The sequence below is a fragment of the Felis catus genome, chromosome X (assembly GCF_018350175.1).
Source record: "Felis catus isolate Fca126 chromosome X, F.catus_Fca126_mat1.0, whole genome shotgun sequence".
In the NCBI taxonomy this organism is placed as follows: Eukaryota; Metazoa; Chordata; class Mammalia; order Carnivora; family Felidae; genus Felis; species Felis catus.
Window position 1 is genome coordinate 48,560,507 of NC_058386.1, and position 25,156 is coordinate 48,585,662.

The 25,156-nt window shown below is 38.8% G+C and overlaps 1 protein-coding gene across 1 annotated transcript in view; it reads left to right on the plus strand.

Annotated features, from left to right (window-relative positions):
* The first annotated feature begins 418 nt into the window (after positions 1–418).
* Positions 419–25,156, plus strand: part of KLF8 (Kruppel like factor 8) — a 250,283-nt gene continuing 225,545 nt past the window's right edge. The window contains exon 1 of the mRNA XM_006943776.4: positions 419–1,035. The gene's annotated coding sequence lies outside the window, so the exon portion shown is untranslated. The remainder of the gene's footprint in view (positions 1,036–25,156) is intronic.

Here is a 25,156-nt window from a genome sequence, read left to right on the forward strand (position 1 = left end):
GAATGGCATTAAATATAATTTCTGATAGGTCATTCTGGAATTCCAGTAATACCTGTGGATGGAACTTCAGGGCCCTCCTCTGACTTTGAGCTGCCTAGTTATGGAGTGGGACAGTGGGGTGGTACTGCTGTTTTGCATGAGTTAGAGACATGAAACACATTTCCCCACCCTCTCTTCCCATTCTAGTGAGAAACCTGGAGACTTACACAGATGAGAGATAGAAAAAACTGAGCACACTGGAACCAGAACGGTGAAGCCAAAGGGACAGCAGATCTGTTGTAGTGACTTCAGTCCAGAAACTGTAGGGTAGTGGGCGGCGCCGATGAGGGCGCCACAGTAACTTTCTTGGCGATTTGGCAGCCTACGGAACCACGTTTCACCAGAAACAAAGCAAAGAGATGGGGTAGTGTAGGGCAGTGGCCTGGCAAGCCTGGAAGGAGTTTGGGTGGAGCTGTGCAAGCTTGGCTGAGGGGGAGGGGAAGCCGCCACTAGCAACTAACCTTAGCTTCCTAAACTCAGCAGAAAGGTCAGAGGTATTGTCGGAAAGGCAAGAAGCCCAGTGATTCTGCTCGCCCGCCAAACCAAGACAAAAACCCAAGTTGTGCCATGCAGCTTTAAAGGGGCTGGTGATTGACAGAATGTGTAGCAGTGGATGGGGTGGAGCCGCTGGGTGGGGTCTGGGACAGGCAGCTGGGAGAAACCAAAAGGAAGAAAAAAGAAAACCATTGCCCCTGTTGTCGCTATTGCCGTGCGCGGGAAGCTAGCCAAAAAGAAACTGAAAGGAGTGGTTTAGAGCTCACCTTCACTCCTATCCCCAGCCAACTCTCTCGAACCCTCTGTCTCCTTTTGAGATAATTAAAATCGAGTAAACACCGGCACTAGTCTGTGCCCATTCCCCCAAGTCTGCACTGAACTAGGTTTGTAGTACCGAGGGAGTGAGGACCCCGTGTCCACCAGCTCAAACCCGGCCCCGCCCCGTCGGCTCTGGCCCAAGGCTCGGAGCAGAGGATGACTTTGGAGGTGCAGAATCCGAAAGTAAGTCCCTTTTATTTTGCCTACCCACCCCCTCTTCTTCCTTTTGCCACCCTCACTGGGGTCTCCCGCTGTGCTACAAAGGAGCAGTCTGACAGAAGGGGACTTTCAAGGAGGATCCTGAGGGTGGAGCAGAGTGGGATGGGGTAAGGGGAGGGGAGGGGAGGAGGGGTGGTGCTTTAGAGCCTAGGGGAACTGCTACCCACGGGATAGACGTTCACAGTTTAACGGTTGCATAGATACAGACTTGATTTCCCCTTCTGTCATTACAGCCTCGACTTACCCTCTCCAGGCGTTCTTTCTTGGTGTCACACTCCAGCATCCCTATCAGGTTGCTTAATGCCTTAAAGCTGGGAGGGCTCCATCTTGCCTGGCTTCTTAAAGAGACAGTGCACCAGTTCAACTGAGAGAAGTCTGTACTGGAAATTCAGTTTGGAGAAGGATGACATTGACTCACTGTACTATGACACTACATGTGTTGTGGGAATTTGTGAGGCAAAGGCAGCTTTTAATTTCTCACACCAGCCTCTTAATGTTCAGTTGATACTCAGAAGGACACATTGGGCAGTGTTGCCAACTTGCACTTTGGCTCTGCAGGTTTAGTTAAAGGGGGAAATTTTATGCTTCCCGAGAGGTGACATGGTTGTGCAGATGGCTTGAAAATATGTCTTTATTCTACAAATATTTATGGAATGCCAGATTTTTGCCTATGGCTGTTCCTGCTGCTGCTGTATGTAATATGTCAAGACCATGTAGAATGGCGTCACCGACTCCTTTCTTAACAGATTGGAAGCCACAGTTTCTTCCTAAGATATGGAAATTAATGTTGAATTTGATTCCAACGTTTACCAAGCATCTGTTATGTTAAAGATCCAATGGTTCGTGTTTATTGTCTTTCTGTTAGTAATAGGCATTGATATATCCAAGCCTAAGTGACTAGGAGATCCAGCTGGAAAAGACAGGAACTCAAGTGAAAATGACATCCAAAGAGAGAGGGGCTGCATGCTTTAATAGGGAAGCTAAGGCCACCTTGGGTAATCTGTCATTACCATGTTCATGTCCTGTCAGGAACATTGTGTTGGGGAGTAGGGCTTCAACAACTTTCTTCTACTGTTAAATAAAGTAACTTGTGTTGAGATTTGTTAGAAAGCCTCATACAGACCAGTGACATGTCTTCCATGTTTGTCTCTCTCATGTTTCTGCTTAGGGAGAGTAGCAGGACTTGGTGGAGACTGATGATATCTCATAGGTCAAAGAGATGAAAGCATGTTGTTTGAAGTTTTAGGGCTCCTATTTCACTGTGAAAGTTTCTGTTTGGTCAATGGAATGCCATTGCTCCCAGTGCTCTGCAATTCACCAGTTTAGCTGTCTCTGGTATTAAATGCAACACACAGAACACCTCCCTTTTTTATGTGCTAGGTTTCATTGCATCCTTAGTGCTAACTCCCATCAAGGGCATGTGCCAGTTCTAGGTTTCTAGGAAACATTTAGCTAAAGCACCTTCTTCCATGCCCATTCTCCTCAGTTGGTTTTCCAAACCTCAAAATGACCTTATTCTAAATGGCCATATTATTGAGCGTACTGGATTCAGATAAAGAAGAAAACTTCACCTCGGGTCCTTTCTTTCTAAATTCCCTGGCCTATGGGCTACTTAAAACACAGGAAACATATTCAGCTGGAACTGTCCTAGTAACTTTCATCAGTGGGAGTACAGTCTTGTCCCAGAGCCAAGAGCTACTTGTACATGTCATACCCACGGAACTCTGCTATCCACACCCTTGCATGGAGGGTGGAGAAGGAGCTATGTGTTGGTTCCATAGTCAGCTTCCTGCATTTGGTATGCATGAAATATGTTAGGAACTGTTGTGCTTCCATTTTGATTGTCACGTTCTGTTCACGTTGGTTTGTTTTTCTTTAGGAGAGTTTCTACTTGCAGGATAAGGGAACTGGGTAATTCTTAGCTGTCATAAAATATCATTGCTGAAATATGGCTATTCTTTTCCTGGGATAATGAAAGGTTTGTGAACCCACTAACAAGTACTGCAGGCAAGCAACAGAAATCCTTCTTTAAGGGCTTCAAGTAACTTCCTCAGAGCAATTTAAATTGTTTGGTGTCATTCATTCTGCTTCCTGGGATTGTGAAGAATGTCTGTCTATGGAGGGGCAAAAGAGTTTTATTGCAAAGAGGACACTTTTCATCCTATCTTTTTCTCTGTATTTTACTAACAGTAGTTTTGACCCCCAATTCCTCTTCTGGAATGCATGGATCCAGGGATTAGGCTAGACCAGAATACGTTGCCTCTACATTTACTTTGGTCTGAGTTCCTTCCTAGTTGTTCCTCAGCCCTCAAGGGTTGGGAGCTGTGATAGACAAAGGTATCAACACAAAAGTGCATTGTGTTATGATATTAATTAATTCATTCAACAAATACTGAGAATTAACTCAGTGCCATCAGTGCACAAGATTCTGGGAATATATAACAGTAAACAAAACAAAGCTCTTGCCCTCTTGGAGATTATATTCTAATGAGGATGTGTTGGTGAAGGGGAAAGACAAACAGCAAAGGTGTTTTTTGCAGGAGGATATGGTGGGAGAAAGGATATAAAGCCTTGAGATTGTGGAGTGCTATTTATTATAGAGCAGTCAAGGAAAGCTTCTTTGATATGGTGATATTTATGAATATATCAGAATATAGTGAGAGAGCCAGCCATGAGAATACCTGATCACAGAGTGTTCTAGACAGAGGAAATAGAATGTGCAAAGGATTGCTGTGTTCAAGAAATAGGAAGAAGGCCCATATCACTAGAGTAGAAAGGAGGAGAATGGTAGGATATGAGGTCAGAGAGACAGAGAGGGTCAGATTTTATAGGACCTGTGAACACTTTGACTTTTATTCTGAGTTAGGAAGCCATTTTTAAAGAAAATAATCAACAATTTTATCATTTTAAATTCTACTCTAGTAAGAAGGATGAATCTTCAATTGTTCATCTTAACACAATCAAGATGATTATGTTTTAATGCTTTGGATACAATGCTCCTTTAAAAAAAACTTAGCTTATTGATGAATTCATGTCAACTCATACAATTTAATTTCATACTAACATTGTTTTATAACATAATTATCTGAAAAAGGTTTCAAACACATTTGAAACTACTTAGATACTAAAAGTCTTTTCCATGTACTTTAATAAAAAAGCACAATAAATTTATTAGCACTTGAATAATGCTTAAACTTTTAAAGAAAACATAAGATTTTGTAGTACTATTTTAGTCTATCATGAAATTGTGAAAATTACTGACTTGGAAACTTTTTTAAGCTTTCAGTCTTGCTAGCACATATGATTTCTACTAAGCTATTTACTATCCTTCTTCCCAAGTCCTTCCTAGTGGGGAAGTGTATTTCATGAACCATCTCATTTAATCTTCATAATAGTCTTGTAAGGTAGGCACTATTATCGTTTCCATTTTACATATGAGGAAACCAAGGCACTAAAAACTAATGAAAAGCAAAGTGCCTTACCCAAGGCCACACAGCTAGTAAGTGGAAGAGGACCCATTCTTTCCTATACCTTCTGAGAAGTTGTTCCATCAGCTTCCTTTTCTATCTTCCTTGATTTATTTTTCTTCTTTGGTTCTCCTACCCATCCAACTATCCCCACCTATTTATTGAAGATGTACTGTGTGCCAAGCCCTCTATCAAATATTTTATGTGTATCAATTCATACAAATCTCACAACAATTTTATGAAGAAAGTACTATTATTTTCACCATTTTTCAGTTAGGGAAACTGGGGCACAGAAAAATCTGGCAATATGCAAATCTTGCAATTTGTACAAGTTTACACATCTAGTAAATGGCAAAGCTGAGATTTAAACCCAAGCCTACAAGAGTCTGCACCTAGACTATTATGCTATACTGCCTAATCTTCAGCTTGTAAGCACATTCTTTCCCAAACCCACTGAAAAAAATCAATTTTTCTTTAACAATATTCACTCAAATTACCACTCCATTTTTCTGCAATTTTATTTAAATCATTACTGAAATTGCTCTTGCCAAATTTACCTAAGGATCTCCTCAGTGTCATGTCCAGTGCTCTCTTTTTAGGTTTTCAACGTAGTTGACTCTACTACATTTGAAGCTGTTGTACATGCCATCCTTCTTTAAAACCTTCCCTTCCTTGTCTTCCATGAGAATATTCTATCTTGGATTTCCACCTATCTTTCTAACTGTTGTTTTTGTTCTCTTCTCTAGCCACTCTATAACCCCTTTTTTGTGTTATCTCATCCACTTAAGAGTTTCAACTGTCATTTATACGGTGATGATGGTCTGTATGACAAATTGCACCTCCAAGCTGAATGTTTTTCTTGAGAGTGGACCTACCCATTTATCTGTTAAGTGCCCATCTTGACACTTTATACTTAATATGTATAAAACTGAATTTGTAATCAAACCCTTCAGTCTCTTTTCTATCTCTGTCAGTAACATAATCAACCAAAAAATAAATCCTAGAGTCATCTGTGACTCTTTCTTCTCTTCACCTTCAAAATTTTGCTTCTTGGATCTTTATATGTTCTTCATCCTTACTTGTAGTATCTTTGCTTAATTTTTCCATCTGTCTGATCTTGCACATGAAAATATCTTTTACTGTCATTTTATCTGCCTCTAACTTCTATAGGCTTTGTTACAGGTTAAATTATGTTCCTCAAAATATTTTGCAGGGGCGCCTGGGTGGCGCAGTTGGTTGGGCTTCCGACTTCAGCCAGGTCACGATCTCACGGTCCATGAGTTCGAGCCCCGCGTCAGGCTCTGGGCTGATGGCTCAGAGCCTGGAGCCTGTTTCCGATTCTGTGTCTCCCTCTCTCTCTGCCCGCCCCCCCCCCCCCCGTTCATGCTCTGTCTCTCTCTGTCCCAAAAATAAATAAACGTTGAAAAAAAATTAAAAAAAAATATTTTGCAGCTTTAATTCCTAATGCCACAGAATGAGACTGTAGTTGGAAAAAGGGTATTTACAAAGGTAATCAAGTTAAAATGAGGTTAATTAGGACGGGACCTAATCCAATATGACTGGTCTCCTTATAAAAAAAGGAAATTTGGACACAAAGACAGAATCACAATAGAGGGAAGATGATATGAAGAAGCATGAGAAGACAACCATCTGCAAATCAGAAAGACAGGACTAGAACAGATTCTTTCCTCACAGTCCTCAGAAGGAACCAATGCTGCTGACACCTTGACTTTAGTCCTTTAGCCTCCAGAACTGTGATAGTAAATTTCTGTTGAAGTAACCCAGTTTTGAGTACTTTGTTGTGGCAATCCTAGTAAACTATTAGGGACTCTAGGATATCTCTAAACATGTTTTTATCTTGCCAGTCCTATGTTCAGAATCCTTCAAAGAATCCCCATCACTTATAAGATTAAATTCCTGCCACTTAATAAGACACATCAGTCTGTCATGAGCCACCTTTGGTGTTTATTGCCTATGACTTTTCCTTATCACAAGAGCCACATTAAACAAACAGCTACTACTTGAATATAGCATGGTCTTTCACAAACACCATGCTTTATTTATATTATTAGGATTTCCAAAATGTCTTTCTCCCTCTTACATGAACTACTCCCACCTCCACCTTTCCTTCTCTATCTTCCTTGATTTACTCTAGTTTTTATTCTAGTCTATTCTACTCTATTCTATGCTACTTTATTCTTCTCTTTTTGGTAAGCTTCTGTGCATATCATGATATCCAATCAAGTGTCATTTTCTCTGTTCATGAAGCCTTGCTGTACCTTGGAGTATAGGTTCAGTTTGGATTGCCTGAGTGGAGGGGAAAGGGTATTCTAAGCAGGAAGAACCATATAACCAAAGACATCAACATAATGTGGGTTAGAGGAGGATGGAGTAGGGTTAAGGAAGGGGTGAGGTTAGGGAATTCTACCTGTGATAATAATATAAGCGGGACAAAAGCAGCTGCTGGAGAAGCAGCAATGTCAATATTCTTCCTCCATAGTGTCTCAGGGAAACAGCTAGGTCTCAAAGAATGTTATTATATAGCTAGTGTCACCTGATACTGAGATGGCCTGTATTTTGTTACTTGGAAAACTGTTCTTTCTAACAGTCCCTAACCTGGAGACACTTTTTTCTGGTCAGCAATGGCACGGTAGTAGAGTAGAAAATATTTTAAAAGGTTCAGAGTGGAGTGCATGGGTGGCTCAGTCGGTTAAGCATCTGATGCTTGATTTCAGCTCAGGTCATAATCTCATAATTCATAAGATTGAGCCCCACATCAGGCTCTGCACTGACAGTGTGGAGCCTGATTTGGATTCTCTCTCTCCCTCTCTTTTTGCCCCCCCCCAATAAATAAACTTAAAAAAATAACATAACATAAAATAAAAGGTTCAGAATGCTTTTCTGCTCTAGCAGAATGTGATATGCAGCTTTGACTTCTTTCAATGTGACTATATTAACCATCTTCACTTATTTAAGGCAGATGGTTTTGAAAAGGGGAAGCAACATTCACTGATTCATTCATCTCATTTACTCATTCAACATGCATGCCCTGGGAATCTTCTATGTAGCTAGGTCTGTGCTACAAGCTGGGAATACAAAAATATAAGACTTCAACCTTGCCCTGAAGCTGATCTGGGAGACAGAGAAAGCTCTAGCTAACATCCAGTATTTGTTGATCACTTACTATATGCCAGGTACCATGCTAAATCCTTTGCATGCTTCTCATTTAAACTCACCATAGGGTTATTCCCATTTTGTAAATGAAGACACTGAGGGTTAGAGGGCAGTTGAATAAACTCAAGGAGGGAGAAATTGGGAAACTTACAAGAAAATTATTAACATGAACAGGAAAGATATGAGTGACATTAGGGGTGAAGGGGTCAGAGAAGACTTACTATAGGAGGTGATGTTTGAGTCTTAAAAATAATAAATAGGATTTTTTTCAAGGTAGGCAAGTAAAGAAAGAAAGGGCATTGTAGGTTAAGGAACATCGTATGTTGATGAATGGAGGTTCCAGAGATGTGGCATGTTTGGGAAATAGCGAATGTTTCATTATGGCTTGAACATAAGGAGATTCTATGCCAGTGACAGGGAAAAGTCTGAAGAGGTAGACAGAATCCAGGACACGACCATAAATAAAGGAATCTCTATTTTTTTATAGGTACAGTATTAAGAGTACTTTCCCCCATATTCATTTTTATTGTTCAAAACCTTCAGGATTGCATAAACAGCTGCTTCCAATGCTAAAGAGAAACTAGAGCCATATTTGGCATTGAGGGTCAGTCAATATAGACTAGTAAAATTACTGGGGCCAGAGAGTGGACACAAACCTGATCATTCATTGGCTCTAAGAGTCATTGCAGAGCAGGATAAAAGGGTGAGTCCTCTACTTTCTGAGAGAACAGACTGATAAAAATAGCTCCTATTCAGGTAATCAATCAACAATTAATAATAAAGCAACTATGACAACAATAATAAATGAGACAGGTACTACTCTAACCACTGGATTTAGTATTTCCATGTGATAAATGGATAAATTATAGCACTCTGGATCTCTGGACCATATTTGTAAGGAAACTGGGAAAATTCTGCTAATAATTGGCAGAACTTGAATTTGAACCCAGATAGCCTGCCTCCAAATCCAAATTTTTAATCATTTTGATATCTTTAGCTAACTAGCCAGCAAGACCAAGAAGGAAATAGATCAAAGTGGATCACTACCTCTGGGCCCTGCTAGCAGTATAATGCCGTGCACACATGAGTACATATGAAAAAGATAGTAACAGTTGGAAGATCTAAGTAGTAAGAAAGCAACAGGTAAGGCAGGTACCTTGCTGACTGAGGTCACAATTTAAAGGCCCACAAACCATATTCAGGCCACAGATATATTTTATCTTGAACTATGTTTTTCCAAAATTTGATTTCACTACCAGTGTATAAAAGGTAGAAGATTTCATGTTAAATATAGGCATGCAGCTTTCATGAAAAACATTAAATGTATGGCATCACTGGGCCTATACTGTTTCATGGTGACATTTACCAGGAACTGAGCAGCATCTACCCAATTAGGCATTTTTATTTATCCATTTCTATTCTTTTGTTGCAGTGGACAGGATCCATCTGGAGCTAGTTTAAGTGCAACAGAAATGTCACTGGATCTTGGGAATGAACTGGTTTTGCAAATGGGGAGTTGTTGGAAACACAAGCTGGTTTTCTTTATGTGTCTCATATTTGCTTCCTTGTTCATATCTGCTTGTTTCTTCTCTTTTAGCAGATTAAAGTACACAGTGGGAAACAGATAGCTCCTTCATCTCCCAAGTTCATATGTTATAGTTCGGTCACATGGAAAGGTAATGACTGGTTGTCTTAGTTCCAATCCTCAAGTCACAGAAAACTGAGCACTGATAGACCTGGCTCGAATCAGTTGCCTATACCTAAAGAAACTAGCTCTTGCCAGGAGACTAGGATCATGTCATACAATATAAACTAGGATTATATATATTTTTAAATCAGAGAAGAGTTAGAAGAGGATTATTATGTATGGAGCAGATGCTTCCAAATATGCCCTCTGTACCAAACATTATTTTGGCCCTACTCACTTTGTGGTAGCTTTCTGCATTCTCTTGGAGGTCTCTCAACCGACTGCAGGCCTGACCTATCTAGTCTGCTTGCCATTTAAGTCCTGTTATTTTGGGAGTATGCAGGGTTCAGTGTACCCCAAGTGGCCTGATCCTTTCCTGTGATAAATTTGTTCCTATTACTGTACAAAGCAATTTGAGACCAAAATGGCCAGAACACCCTTCCTTAGCTTTTTTTTTTTTTTTTTTTTTTTTGGCACTTTGAATCCCACAGGACTTTCTTCTTCCAGTAGCTTAAAATCACCTAATTAAATATTATAATAGCCTAAAGGCCAGTGAATGGGGCCTACTGAGTATATTCTTTTTAAAAATTTTTTTACATTTTATTTATTTTTGAGAGAGAGAGAGAGAGAGAGAGAGAGAGAGCGCGAGTGCATAAGTGGGGGAGGGGCAGAGAGAGGGAGACACAGAATCTGAAGCAGGCTCCAGGCTCCGAGCTGTCAGCACAGAGCCCGATACAGGGCTCGAACCCATGAACCATGAGATCCTGACCTGAGCTGAAGTCAGTTGCCCAACCGACTGAGCCACCCAGGCACCCTGTGAGTATATTCTTAAAGAGTTAACAGTCCTGTATGAAAAAGAAAGAAGTCTAAAGTAAAGCAGCTTATAGCGGTATCCCTAGTACTAGAGAAGTAGCAAATGTTTCATTCATAAATGTAATGCCTGGGCTTTAGAATTAAACAAGATGACAGGGATTTACTGTGTTCCCCTTTCCTGGATTCCATTGAATCACAGGAACTTTCCAAGTTTTGTGGTTCCCAGTTGAGGCTTGGGACACTTCATGTTTCAATGATTTTTTTTTTTCAGTGACTTCAAAGTTCTCTTCCTGATACTCCTTACCAAAGTGGCAGTTGATACTGAAGGATTCCACTTTCAGGACTGAGCATTGGAGTGCAGGGATTGCTAGCCCTAGAGGGTGTTGAGAGGGAAGTTTCTTTCACTTCCAAAAGTACCAAAGTAAGCTGTCCTGGATGAAACTGTCTTTTCTCAAGATCCTGGGATGGATTACTCCCTAAGGAATCCAATCTCTCTGTCCAAGTCCTACTGACTCTTCTCAGGATTTACTTTGCCTTTTATAAATAGATTTATCCTGACTTCCTCAAGCTAAGAGTCATTTATTTCCAGATTAAGAGTCTACACTTTTCAAAGTAAAGTGGGAAGAACTCAGAGCCACAGCCAAGCAACTTTCTAGAAAGAAGAATTTTACTTAAAGCGTTTGAAATCAGGGCAAACATTAGTTTGCTTTCACATTCCTCTTTGATGATGCAGTAAAATGAGTAAAGTGGGTCTGTTGCTTTGGATCTCCTTCTCCTTCTTCTAGCTCCTTTAGCTGGCAGGTCTAGACAGTACTTATTGCAAATGACAATAGCAGTTAACATTTTTTTTGAGCAATTACTATATGCAAGACACTGTTCTAAATTCCTGACAACACCTATCTGGTAAAATTGTTATGATGGTTGTATAACACATAAAAAGTACCTAGCATATAATGTTCAGTCAGTAATGGTAGTATTTGTATATTTGTTATCTGCTCTTATATTTTTCCCTTAAAAAATACAATATATAAACTTGTCAAATCACTAGGTTGTACACCTGAAACTAACATAACATTGTGTGTCAATTATACTCAAAATACATACATACATACATACTTAGATTAGGCTCACTGTAAACACAGGCTTTCTAATCATAGAAGAGACATCCTGTCTCCTTCACCATTCTTTCATCGAGCTCCACAGTAACAGTTCCAAGACTTTTTTAGATTTCTTAAGCCCCCATTCATACTAACCACCAATTTTGACCTCCTAATTTCCTGCTGAAATTATACTAATTCCCTCATTTCCCCTTCATTTCACCTAAGTAGCACTGCTCAAAGTTTAATGTGTAAAATCACCTATTGATATGCTTACAATTCAGATTTTGAGTCAGAAAATTGGGGGTGGAACCTGAGGAGATTCCACATTTCTAACAAGTTTCTGGGTGATTCAAATATTTTTGGGTGGATAACATTTTATGTAGGAAAAATCTAAATACTATGAAAGTTTATTAATCCCAATGTTTTTTTAATAGATGAAGAGATTGAGTTTTAAAATGTTAAGTGATTCTGTCATAGAACTAGTAAGTGGTAGAGTCTAGGCTTGGAACTAGTTCCTGAATCTCATGCTGTACTTATATTCACATTTTAATTGTCTTATCTTGAATGGGAAGAAGACAAGAGATATAACAGGACCCATGGAACAGAAGTAAGTAGATAAAGGTGGTTATTTCTACATTTGGGCTCTCAAAGCACTAGATTCAACAGTCTAAGGATTTCTCTTTTTTTAAATGTTTATTTATTTTTGAGAGAGAGAGACAAAGAGACAGAGAGCGAGGGGAGGAGGAACAGAGAGAGAGGGAGACACAGAATCCAAAGCAGGCCTCAGGCTCCGAGCTGTCAGCACAGAGCCTGACGTGGGGGGCTCAAACTCACATACTGCGAGATCATGACCTGAACCGTAGTCAGACACTTAACCAACTGAGCCACCCAGATGCCCCAACAGTCTAAGGATTTCTTAGTCATGTCTGCCTCCAGTGCCTAGCACATTGAAGTTGCCCTGAAAATGTTGAATGAATGAATGAATGAATGAATGAGTAAACTGATGAATTTAGAAGAGTTATCTACCTACTTTGAGACTTTCTGACAGATTGCACATCCTTTCACATGTTCCTGGTCAACTATATGTAGATTATGTATATAGGTACCCAGACAGAGATATACACAGTCATTCAGAAATAGCCATCTATATACACAGACTCATAGAGATACATCTACATATAAATGAATGGTGGGTGTATTAGTTTCTTGCTGCTGTAACAAGTACCATAAAGTGGGTGGCTTAAAACAAAGAATATTTATTTTCTCACGGTTCTGGAAGTTAGAAGTATGAAATCAAAGTGTTGGTAGGGCCTTGCTCCCTCAAAAGCCCCAAGGAGAAGATCCTTCCTGGTCTTTTTCAGCTTCTGACATTCCTTGGTTTGAAACAGCATAATTCTAACTTTTGCCTATGTCTTCACATGTTTGTCTCCCTCTGTGTGGGTCTCCTTTTCTTCACAAGGTGTTTTCCAATTCTTTTTTTTTTTTTATGAAATTTATTGACAAATTAGTTTCCATACAACACCCAGTGCTCATCCCAAAAGGTGCCCTCCTCAATACCCATCACCCACCCTCTCCTCCCTCCCACCCCCCATCAACCCTCAGTTTGTTCTCAGTTTTAAAGAGTCTCTTATGCTTTGGCTCTCTCCCACTCTAACCTGTTTTTTTTTTTCCTTCCCCTCCCCCATGGGTTCCTGTTAATTTCTCAGGGTCCACATAAGAGTGAAACCATATGGTATCTGTCTTTCTCTGTATGGCTTATTTCACTTAGCATCACACTCTCCAGTTCCATCCACGTTGCTACAAAAGGCCATATTTCATTTTTTCTCATTGCCACGTAATATTCCATTGTGTATATAAACCACAATTTCTTTATCCATTCATCAGTTGATGGACATTTAGGCTCTTTCCATAATTTGGCTATTGTTGAGAGTGCTGCTATGAACATTGGGGTACAAGTGGCCCTATGCATCAGTACTCCTGTATCCCTTGGATAAATTCCTAGCAGTGCTATTGCTGGGTCATAGGGTAGGTCTATTTTTAATTTTCTGAGGAACCTCCACACTGCTTTCCAGAGCGGCTGCACCAATTTGCATTCCCACCAACAGTGCAAGAGGGTTCCCGTTTCTCCACATCCTCTCCAGCATCTATAGTCTCCTGATTTGTTCATTTTGGCCACTCTGACTGGCGTGAGGTGATACCTGAGTGTGGTTTTGATTTGTATTTCCCTGATAAGGAGCGACGCTGAACATCTTTTCATGTGCCTGTTGGCCATCCGGATGTCTTCTTTAGAGAAGTGTCTATTCATGTTTTCTGCCCATTTCTTCACTGGGTTATTTGTTTTTCGGGTGTGGAGTTTGGTGAGCTCTTTATAGATTTTGGATACTAGCCCTTTGTCCGATATGTCATTTGCAAATATCTTTTCCCATTCCGTTGGTTGCCTTTTAGTTTTGTTGGTTGTTTCCTTTGCTGTGCAGAAGCTTTTTATCTTCATAAGGTCCCAGTAATTCACTTTTGCTTTTAATTCCCTTGCCTTTGGGGATGTGTCGAGTAAGAGATTGCTACGGCTGAGGTCAGAGAGGTCTTTTCCTGCTTTCTCCTCTAAGGTTTTGATGGTTTCCTGTCTCACATTTAGGTCCTTTATCCATTTGGAGTTTATTTTTGTGAATGGTATGAGAAAGTGGTCTAGTTTCAACCTTCTACATGTTGCTGTCCAGTTCTCCCAGCACCATTTGTTAAAGAGGCTGTCTTTTTTCCATTGGATGTTCTTTCCTGCTTTGTCAAAGATGAGTTGGCCATACGTTTGTGGGTCTAGTTCTGGGGTTTCTATTCTATTCCATTGGTCTATGTGTCTGTTTCTGTGCCAATACCATGCTGTCTTGATGATGACAGCTTTGTAGTAGAGGCTAAAGTCGGGGGGATTGTGATGCCTCCTGCTTTGGTCTTCTTCTTCAAAATTCCTTTGGCTATTCGGGGCCTTTTGTGGTTCCATATGAATTTTAGGATTGCTTGTTCTAGTTTCGAGAAGAATGCTGGTGCAATTTTGATTGGGATTGCATTGAATGTGTAGATAGCTTTGGGTAGTATTGACATTTTGACAATATTTATTTTTCCAATCCATGAGCAGGGAATGTCTTTCCATTTCTTTAAATCTTCTTCAATTTCCTTCATAAGCTTTCTATAGTTTTCAGCATACAGATCCTTTACATCTTTGGTTAGATTTATTCCTAGGTATTTTATGCTTCTTGGTGCAATTGTGAATGGGATCAGTTTCTTTATTTGTCTTTCTGTTGCTTCATTGTTAGTGTATAAGAATACAACTGATTTCTGTACATTGATTTTGTATCCTGCAACTTTGCTGAATTCATGTATCAGTTCTAGTAGACTTTTGGTGGAGTCTATCGGATTTTCCATGTATAATATGTCATCTGCAAAAAGCGAAAGCTTGACTTCGTCTTTGCCAATTTTGATGCCTTTGATTTCCTTTTGTTGTCTGATTGCTGATGCTAGAACTTCCAGCACTATGTTAAACAGCAGCGGTGAGAGTGGGCATCCTTGTCGTGTTCCTGATCTCAGGGAAAAAGCTCTCAGTTCTTCCCCGTTGAAGATGATGTTAGCTGTGGGCTTTTCATAAATGGCTTTTATGATCTTTAAGTATGTTCCTTCTATCCCGACTTTCTCAAGGGTTTTTATTAAGAAAGGGTGCTGGATTTTGTCAAAGGCCTTTTCTGCATCGATTGACAGGATCATATGGTTCTTCTCTTTTTTTTTGTTAATGTGATGTATCACATTGATGGATTTGTGAATGTTGAACCAGCCCTGCATCCCAGGAATGAATCCCACTTGATCATGGTGAATAATTCTTTTTATATGCCGTTGAATTCGATTTGCTAGTATCTTATTGAGAATTTTTGCATCCATATTCATCAGGGATATTGGCCTGTAGTTCTCTTTTTTTACTGGGTCTCTGTCTGGTTTAAGAATCAAAGGAATACTGGCTTCATAGAATGAGTCTGGAAGTTTTTCTTCCCTTTCTATTTGTTGGAATAGCTTGAGAAGGATAGGTATTATCTCTGCTTTAAACGTCTGGTAGAACTCCCCTGGGAAGCCATCTGGTCCTGGACTCTTATTTGTTGGGAGATTTTTGATAACCGATTCAATTTCTTCGCTGGTTATGGGTCTGTTCAAGCTTTCTATTTCCTCCTGATTGAGTTTTGGAAGAGTGTGGGTGTTCAGGAATTTGTCCATTTCTTCCAGGTTGTCCAATTTGTTGGCATATAATTTTTCATAGTATTCCCTGATAATTGTTTGTATCTCTGAGGGATTGGTTGTAATAATTCCATTTTCATTCATGATTTTATCTAGTTGGGTCATCTCCCTTTTCTTTTTGAGAAGCCTGGCTAGAGGTTTGTCAATTTTGTTTATTTTTTCAAAAACCAACTCTTGGTTTCGTTGATCTGCTCGACAGTTTTTTTTTGATTCTATATTGTTTATTTCTGCTCTGATCTTTATTATTTCTCTTCTTCTGCTGGGTTTAGGCTGCCTTTGCTGTTCTGCTTCTAGTTCCTTTAGGTGTGCTGTTACATTTTGTATTTGAGATTTTTCTTGTTTCTTGAGATAGGCCTGGATTGCAATGTATTTTCCTCTCAGGACTGCCTTCGCTGCATCCCAAAGCGTTTGGATTGTTGTATTTTCATTTTCGTTTGTTTCCATATATTTTTTAATTTCTTCTCTAATTGCCTGGTTGACCCACTCATTCGTTAGTAGGGTGTTCTTTAACCTCCATGCTTTTGGAGGTTTTCCAGACTTTTTCCTGTGGTTGATTTCAAGCTTCATAGCATTGTGGTCTGAAAGTATGCATGGTATAATTTCAATTCTTGTAAACTTATGAAGGGCTGTTTTGTGACCCAGTATATGATCTATCTTGGAGAATGTTCCATGTGCACTCGAGAAGAAAGTATATTCTGTTGCTTTGGGATGCAGCGTTCTAAATATATCTGTCAAGTCCATCTGATCCAATGTCTCATTCAGGGCCCTTGTTTCTTTATTGACCGTGTGTCTAGATGATCTGTCCATTTCTGTAAGTGGGGTGTTAAAGTCCCCTGCAGTTACCACATTCTTATCAATAAGGTTGCTTATGTTTATGAGTAATTGTTTTATATATTTGGGGGCTCTGGTATTCGGCGCATAGACATTTATAATTGTTAGCTCTTCCTGATGGATAGACCCTGTAACTATTATATAATGTCCTTCTTCATCTCTTGTTACAGCCTTTAATTTAAAGTCTAGTTTGTCTGATATAAGTATGGCTACTCCAGCTTTCTTTTGGCTTCCAGTCGCATGATAAATAGTTCTCCATCCCCTCACTCTCAATCTAAAGGTGTCCTCAGGTCTAAAATGAGTCTCTTGTAGACAGCAAATAGATGGGTCTTGTTTTTTTTATCCATTCTGATACCCTATGTCTTGTGGTTGGCGCATTTAATCCATTTACATTCAGTGTTATTATGGAAAGATACGGGTTTAGAGTCATTGTGATGTCTGTATGTTTTATGCTTGTAGTGATGTCTCTGGGCCTTTGTCTCACAGGGTCCCCCTTAGGATCTCTTGTAGGGCTGGTTTAGTGGTGACAAATTCCTTCAGTTTTTGTTTGTTTGGGAAAACCTTTATCTCTCCTTCTATTCTAAATGACAGACTTGCTGGGTAAAGGATTCTCGGCTGCATATTTTTTCTGTCTAGCACACTGAAAATCTCCTGCCAATTCTTTCTGGCCTGCCAAGTTTCAAAAGAGAGATCAGTCACGAGTCTTATAGGTCTCCCTTTATATGTGAGGGCACGTTTACCCCTTGCTGCTTTCAGAATTTTCTCTTTATCCTTGTATTTTGCCAGTTTCACTATGATATGTCGTGCAGAAGATCGATTCAAGTTACGTCTGAAGGGAGTTCTCTGTGCCTCTTGGATTTCAATGCCTTTTTCCTTCCCCAGTTCAGGGAAGTTCTCAGCTATTATGTCTTCAAGTACCCCTTCAGCACCTTTCCCTCTCTCTTTTCCTCTGGGATACCAATTATGCGTATATTATTTCTTTTTAGTGTATCACTTAGTTCTCTAATTTTCCCCTCATACTCCTGGATTTTTTTATCTCTCTTTTTCTCAGCTTCCTCTTTTTCCATAACTTTATCCTCTAGTTCACCTATTCTCTCCTCTGCCTCTTCAAGCCGAGCTGTGGTGGTTTCCATTTTGTTATGCATTTCGTTTAAAGCGTTTTTCAGCTCCTCGTGACTGTTCCTTAGTCCCTTGATCTCTGTAGCAAGAGATTGTCTGCTGTCCTCTATACTGTTTTCAAGCCCAGCGATTAATTTTATGACTTTTATTCTAAATTCACTTTCTGTTATATTATTTAAATCCTTTTTGATCAGCTCATTAGCTGTTGTTATTTCCTGGAGATTCTTCTGAGGGGAATTCTTCTGTTTGGTCATTTTGGATAGTCCCTGGCGTGGTGAGGACCTGCAGGGCCCTTCCCCTGTGTTGTGGTGTATAGCTGGAGTTGGTGGGCGGGGCCGCAGTCAGACCTGATGTCTGCCCCCAGCCCACCACTGGGGCCACAGTCAGTCTGGTGTGTGCCTTCTCTTCCCTTCTCCTAGGGGCGGGATTCACTGTGGGGTGGTGTGGCCCGTCTGGGCTACTTGCACACTGCCAGGCTTGTGATGCTGGGGATCTGGCGTATTAGCTGGGGTGGGTAGGCAAGGTGCACAGGGGAAGGAGGGGCAGGCTTAGATCGCTTCTCCTTAGGTGATCCTCTTTAGGAGGGGCCCTGTGGCAGCGGGAGGGAGTCAGATCCGCTGCCGGAGGTTTGGCTCCGCAGAAGCGCAGAGTTGGGTGTTTGCGCGGAGCGAGCAAGTTCCCTGGCAGGAACTGGTTCTCTTTGGGATTTTGGCTGGGGGATGGGTGGGGGAGATGGCGCTGGCGAGCGCCTTTGTTCCCCACCAAGCTGAGCTCTGTCGTCAGGGGGCTCAGCAGCTCTCCCTCCCTTTGTCCTCCAGCCTTCCCGCTTTCCGAGCAGAGCTGTTAACTTATGACCTCCCAGAGGTAAGTCGCGCTTGTTGTGGGAACACAGTCCGTCAGGCCCCTCCGCTTTTGCCAGCCAGACTCGGGGGCTCTGCTTGGCCGGCGAGCCGCCCCTCCGCCCCGGCTCCCTCCCGCTAGTCCGTGGAGTGCACACCGCCTCGCAGCCCTTCCTACCCTCTTCCGTGGGCCTCTCGTCTGCGTTTGGCTCCGGCGACTCCGTTCTGCTCTGGCGGTTTTCTGGGTTATTTAGGCAGGTGTAGGTGGAATCTAAGTGATCAGCAGGACGCGCGGTGAGCCCAGTGTCCTCCTAAGCCGCCATCTTGCCGCTTAAGCTCCAATTCTTGATAAGGTTACCAACGACATTATATTAGGACACACCCTAAAGACCTCATCTTGATTACATCTGCAAAGACCTTATTTCCATATAAGGTAAAAATCACAGATGTCAGTGATTGGGACCTCAACACATCATTTTTTTAAATTTATTTATTTATTTTAATTCAAAGATATTAACACAGAGTGCTATATCAGTTTCATGTGTACAATAGAATGATTCAACAACTGTATACATTGCTTAATGGTCATCACAATAAATATACTCTTAATACCCTTCACCTGTTTCAACCAACCCCATTCCAGCCTCCCATCTGGCAACCACAAGTTTGTTCTCTATATTTAAGAGTCTGCTTTATTTTTTAAGAGTATGGGTCTTTTTGTTTGTTTGTCTCTTTTTTCTGTGTTTTAATTTTTTTTTAATTTAAGTTCCAGTTAGTTAACATGCAGTTAAATATTAGCTTCAGGTGTACAATACAGTGACTCAACTCTTCCACATAATACAGTACTCATCACAAGTGAACACCCTAATCTTCATCAGCTGTTTAACCCATCCCCCTACCCACCTCCCCTCTTGTAACCATCAGTCTGTTCTCCACAGTTAAGAGTCTTTTTCTTGGTTTCTCTCTGCCCCCTCTCTTTCTCTCTTCCCTTTGCTCACTTGTTTCTTAAATTCCACATACAAGTGAAACCATGTGGTATTTCTCTCTCTCTGACTTCACTTAGCATATCCCCTTTACATCAATTTATGTTGTTATAAATGGAAAGATTTCATACTTTTATGGCTGAGTGATAGTCTATTGTGTATATATAAACCATAGCTTCTTTATCCATTTATCTATTGATGGATACTTGAGTTCCTTCCATATCTTTGCTATTGTAAATAATGCTGTAATAAACATAGGGGTGCATATATCCCTTCAAATTAGTGTTTCCATTTTCTTTGGGTTAATACCCAGAGGTGGAATTACTGGATCATCTGTTAATTTTATTCTTATATATTTTGAGGAACCTCCATAGTGTTTTCCACAGTGGCTGCACCAGCTTATATTGCCACTGACAGTGCATGAGGGTTTCTTTTTCTCCACATCCTCACCAACACTTGTTGTTTCTTGAGTTTTGATTTTTGTCATTCTGACTGCTGTGAGGTGACATCTCATTGTGGTTTTGATATTCATTTCCCTGATAATTAGTGATGATGAACATCTTTTCATGTGTTTGTTGGCCATCTGTATATCTTCTTTGGAAAAATGTCTATTTATGTCTTGTGCCCATTATTAATTGTTATTTAATTTTTGGTGTTGAGTTGTGTAAGTTCTTTATATATTTTTGGATATTAACCCCTTATTGGATATACCATTTGCAAATATTTTTCCCCATTTGGTGGGTTGTCATTTTGTTTTGTTGATTATTTCCTTTGCTGTGCAAAAGCTTCTTGTTTTGGTGCAGTCCCAATAATTCATTTTTGGTTTTATTTTACTTTAGTAGACATATCTAGAAAACTGTTTCTATAGCCAGTGTCAAAGAAATTATTGCCTATGAATTTTGTGGCATCAGGACTCACATTTAGGTCTTTAATCCATTTTGAGTTTCTTTTTCTGTATAGTTTAAGAAAATGGCCCAGTTTTATTTTTTTGCATATAGCTGTCCAGCTTTCCCAGAACTATTGATACAACTCTCTTTTTCCCATTGTATATTGTTGCCTTCTGTGTCATAGATTAATGTACTGTATAATCATGGGTTTATTTCTGGGCTCTCTATTCTGTTTTATTAATCTATGTGTCTATATTTGTGCCAAACCATACTGTTTTGATTACTGTAGTTTTGTAGTGTATCTTAAAATCTGGGATTATGTTACCTCCAGTTTTGTTCTTTTTCAAGATTCCTTTGCTATTGGTGTCTTTTGTGGTTCCATTACACATTTTGGGTTTGGTTGTTCTAGTTTTGTTAAGAATCCTGTTGGTATTTTTATAAGGATTGCACTAAATCTGTAGATTGCTTTAGGTAGTGTGGACATTTTATTAATATTTTTTTTCTCTCAATCCATGAGCATAGGATATGTTTCCATTTGTATCATGTTAAATTTCTTTCATCAATGTTTTATAGTTTTTGAAGTACAGGTTTTTCATGTCCTTGGTTAAGTTTCTTCCTAGGTATTTTATTTTTTTGTTCAATTGTAAATGGGTTGTTTTCTTAATTTCATGTTCTACTTCATTATTAGTGTATAGAAATGCTACAGATTTCTGTATATTGATTTTTTATCTTGTGACTTTACTGAATTTATCAGCCCTAGTTTTTCTGGCAGAGTGTTTAGAATTTTCTATATATAGGGCATTTTCTCTGAAAACTGAAAAATTTACTTCTTCCTTACTATTTTGTAAGCTTTTTACTTCTTTTCCTTATCTGATTGCTGTGGGTAGGAATTCTAATACTATGTTGAATGAGAATACTGAGAGTGGACATGCTTGTCTTGTTGCTGATCTTAGAGGAAAAGCCCTCAGTTTTTCACCAATGAATATGATGTTAGCTGTGGGTTTTTCATGTATGGACTCTATTAAGATGAGGTATGTTCCCTATAAACCTGCTTTGTGTATTTTTATAATTAATTGATGTTGCAATTTGTTGAATGCTTTTTCCACATCTATTGACATGATCATTTGGTGTTTATCGTTTCTCTTGTTAATGAGATGTATCACTTTAATTGTTCTGTGAATATTGAACTGGAATCCCACTTGATTGTGGTAAATGATTTTTTTAACATATTGTTGGATTTGCCTTGCCAATATTTTGTTGAGGATATTTGTAACTATGTTCATCAGTGATATTGTCCTTTAGTTTTCTTTTTTATAGTGTCTTTTCTCGTTTTGATATCAGAGTAATGGTGGTTTGCTATAATGAATGTGGAAGCTTTCCTTCCTCTTCTATTTTTTGGAATAGTTTAAGAAGAATTAATATTAACTCTTCTTTTAATGTTTGATAGAATTCATCTGTGAAGCCATCTGGTCTGAGCTTTTGGTTTTTTTGGATGATGTTTTGATTATTGATTCAATTTCTGCTGGTAATCAGTTTATTCAAATTTTTTCTTCCTGACTGAGGTTGGGAGGTTATATGTTTCTAGGAATTTATCCATTTCTTTTAGTTGTCCAAATTGTTGGAATATAATATTTCATAATACTCTTATGATATTTTGTATTTCTGTGGTATTGTTTGTTATTTCTCATTTATTTCTGCTTTATTTAAGCTCTCTCATTTTTATTTTTGATAAGTCTGGCTAAAGTTTTATCAATTTTGTTGATTTTTTTAAAGAATTAGTTCCTAGTTTAATGGACCTGTTCTGTAGGTTTTTTAGTCTGCATTTCATTTATTGCTGCTCTAATTTTATTACATTCTTTCTTCTTATGGCTTTGGCCTTATTTTGTTCTTTGTTTTTCCTCCTTTATGTGTAAGGTTAGGGTGTTTATTAGATTTTTTTTTTCTTCTTGAGATAGGCCTGTATTGCAATAATCTTTCATCTTAAAACAACTTTTGCTCCATTCCAAAGATTTTGGACAATTGTATTTTCATTTTTCATTTGACTTCATGTATTTTTTTTATTTCTTCTTTGATTTCTTGGTTGAAACATTCCTTGTTTAGTAACATGTGATTTTACCTCTATGCATTTGTGTTCTTTCCATATTTTTTTTCCTGTTGTTGATTTATAGTTTCATACTGTTGTGTTTTGAAAAGATGCTTGATATGGTTTCAGTCTTTTTGAGTTTTTGAGACATGTTTTGTGGTGTAACATGTTATATATTCTGGAGAATGTCCATGTGTACTTGAAAAGCATATGTATTCCCCTGTTTTGGATGGAATGTTTTGAATATATGTGTTAGGTCCATCTGATCGAAGGTGCCATTCAAAGCCACCATTTCCTTGTTGATTTTCTGTCTGGATAAACTATCCATTGATGTAAGTGGAGTTAAAAAAAACAACAAACCCTTATTGTTGTATTACCCTTCATTTCTTCCTTTATGTCGTTAATAGGTGCTTTTTGTATTTGGGTGTTCCCATGTTGGGTGATAAATACTTACAATGGTTATATCTTCCACTTGTTGGATTGTTCCCTTTTATCATCATATAGTGTCCCTCTTTGTCTATTGTTACAGTCTTTGTTTTAAGGTTTATTTATTTATTTTATGTAAGCATTAACTACCCCAGCTTTCTTTTCACTTTCATTTATAGTATGAATGTTTTTCTATCTCTTCACTTTCATTCTGCATTTTCTTTTAGGTCTGTTGTGAGTTTCTTGTGGGCAGGATATGGACAGATCTTGCTTTTTTATTGATTTAGTTATCCTATATCTTTTGATTGGAGAATTTAGTCTATTTTAATTTACTTATTTTTTTAAGTTTTTTATTTATTTATTTTGAGAGGGAGGCATGAGCTGGGGAAGGGCAGAGAGAGAAGAGAGAGAGAGAGAGAGAGAAGAGAGAGAATCCCAAGCAGGCTCTGAACTCTCAGTGTGGAGCCTGATGAAGGGCTTGAATCCACGAACCATGAGATCATGACCTGAACCAAAATCAAGAGCCAGACACTAAACCAACTGAGCCACCCAGGCGCCCCTAGTCTATTTTCATTTCAATAATTACTGACAGGTATATTCTTAAGGCCAGTTTATTACTTGTCTTACAGATATTTTTGTAGATCTTCTCTGTTCCTTTCTTCTCTTGTGGTTTGATGACTTTCTTTACTGATGTGCTTGGATTCCTTTCTCTTTATTGTTTTGCACATTGATCACATGTTCTTTTATTTGTGGACACTATTAGGTTTATATATAACATTCTATGCATATAGCAATCTATACTATGCTGGTGGTCACTTAAGTTTGAACCCATTCTAAAACTACTAAATTTTTACTTCACCCATCATGTTTTATGTATATACTGTCATACTTTGTCTTTTACTCTGTAAATCTTTTGACTGATTTTTATAGATGTAATTGATTTTACCACTTTTGTACTTTAACATCTGTACTGGTCTTATAAGTGATTGGTGTACTACTTTTATCATGTTTACTACTTTTATCATGTACTTGTGGAAGTTTTTGCTTTCCTAATTTTCTTCTGATTATGATTTTTGCTTTCCATTCAGAGAATTATCATTAACATTTCTTGTAAGGCTGGTTTAGTGGTGATGAATTATTTTAACTTCTGTTTGTCTAGGAAAGTCTTAATCTCTTTTTCTGTTGTGAATGGTAGCCTTGCAGAGTATTTTTGGTTGCTGTGTTTTTTTTTCTTTTTGTTTTCAGCACTTTAAATATATCATACCACTCCCTTTTTGCCTACTAAGTTTATACTGAAAAATCAGCTGATAGCCTTATGGGGTCTTCCTGTATGTAACTGTTTTCTGTTCTCTTGCTGCTTTAAAGTTTTTTATCACTACTTTTTACCATTTTAATTATTATGTGTCTTGGTGTGGGACTCTTTGGGTTGATTTTGTTGGAGGCTCTCTGTGCCTCCGGGATTTGGATTTCAGTTTCCTACCCCAGATTAGGGAAACTTTCAGCTATTATTTCTTCAAATAAATTTTCTACCCTCTTTTTATCTCTCTTTGCCTTCTGGGATCCCTGTAATGCTAACATTATCATGATTGATGGTGTCATTAAGTTCCCCTTATTATTTTTTTCTTTTTCCTGTTCAGTTTGTGTTGCTTTTCATTACTCTGTTTCCAGATTGCTGATCATTTTTCTGCTTCCTCTAGTTTGCTGTATATTCCCTCTAGTATATTTTAAAATTTCAGTTATTGAGTTCTTCATATGTGATTGGTTCTTTTTTAAAATTTAATTAATTAATGAATTTATTTATTTGTTTATTTATTTATTTATAAAATTTCATCCACTTTAGTTAGCATATAATACAGTAATGATTTCAGGAGTAGATTCCAGTGATTTGTCCCCTATGTATAGCACCCAGTTCTCATCCCATCAAGTGTCTTCCTTAATGCCCCTTTCCCATTTAGCCCATCCCCCCCACCCACAACCCCTCCAGCAACCCTCAGTTTGTTCTCTGTACTTAAGAGTCTTTTGTTTTGTTGCACTCCTTGTTTTTGTATTATTTTTGCTTCCCTTATGTTCATCTGTTTTGTATCTTGAATTCCTCATATGAGTGAAGTCATATGATATTTGTCTTTCTAAGACTCACTAATTTCATCCACATAGTTGCAAATGGCAACATCTCATTCTTTTGATTGCTGAGTAATACTCCATTGTGATTGTGTGTGTGTGTGTGTGTATCACATATTTTTTTAAAGTGGAAAGTCTCGTTTATTTGTTTTATTTTAGAGAGAGAGAGAGAGAGAAAGAGAGAGCAAGGGAAAGGGCCAGAGCAGGAGAGAGAGAATCTTAAGTAGGATCCACACTCAGAGCAGAGCCTGATGTAGTACTCAATCCCATGACCCTGGGATTGTGATCTTAG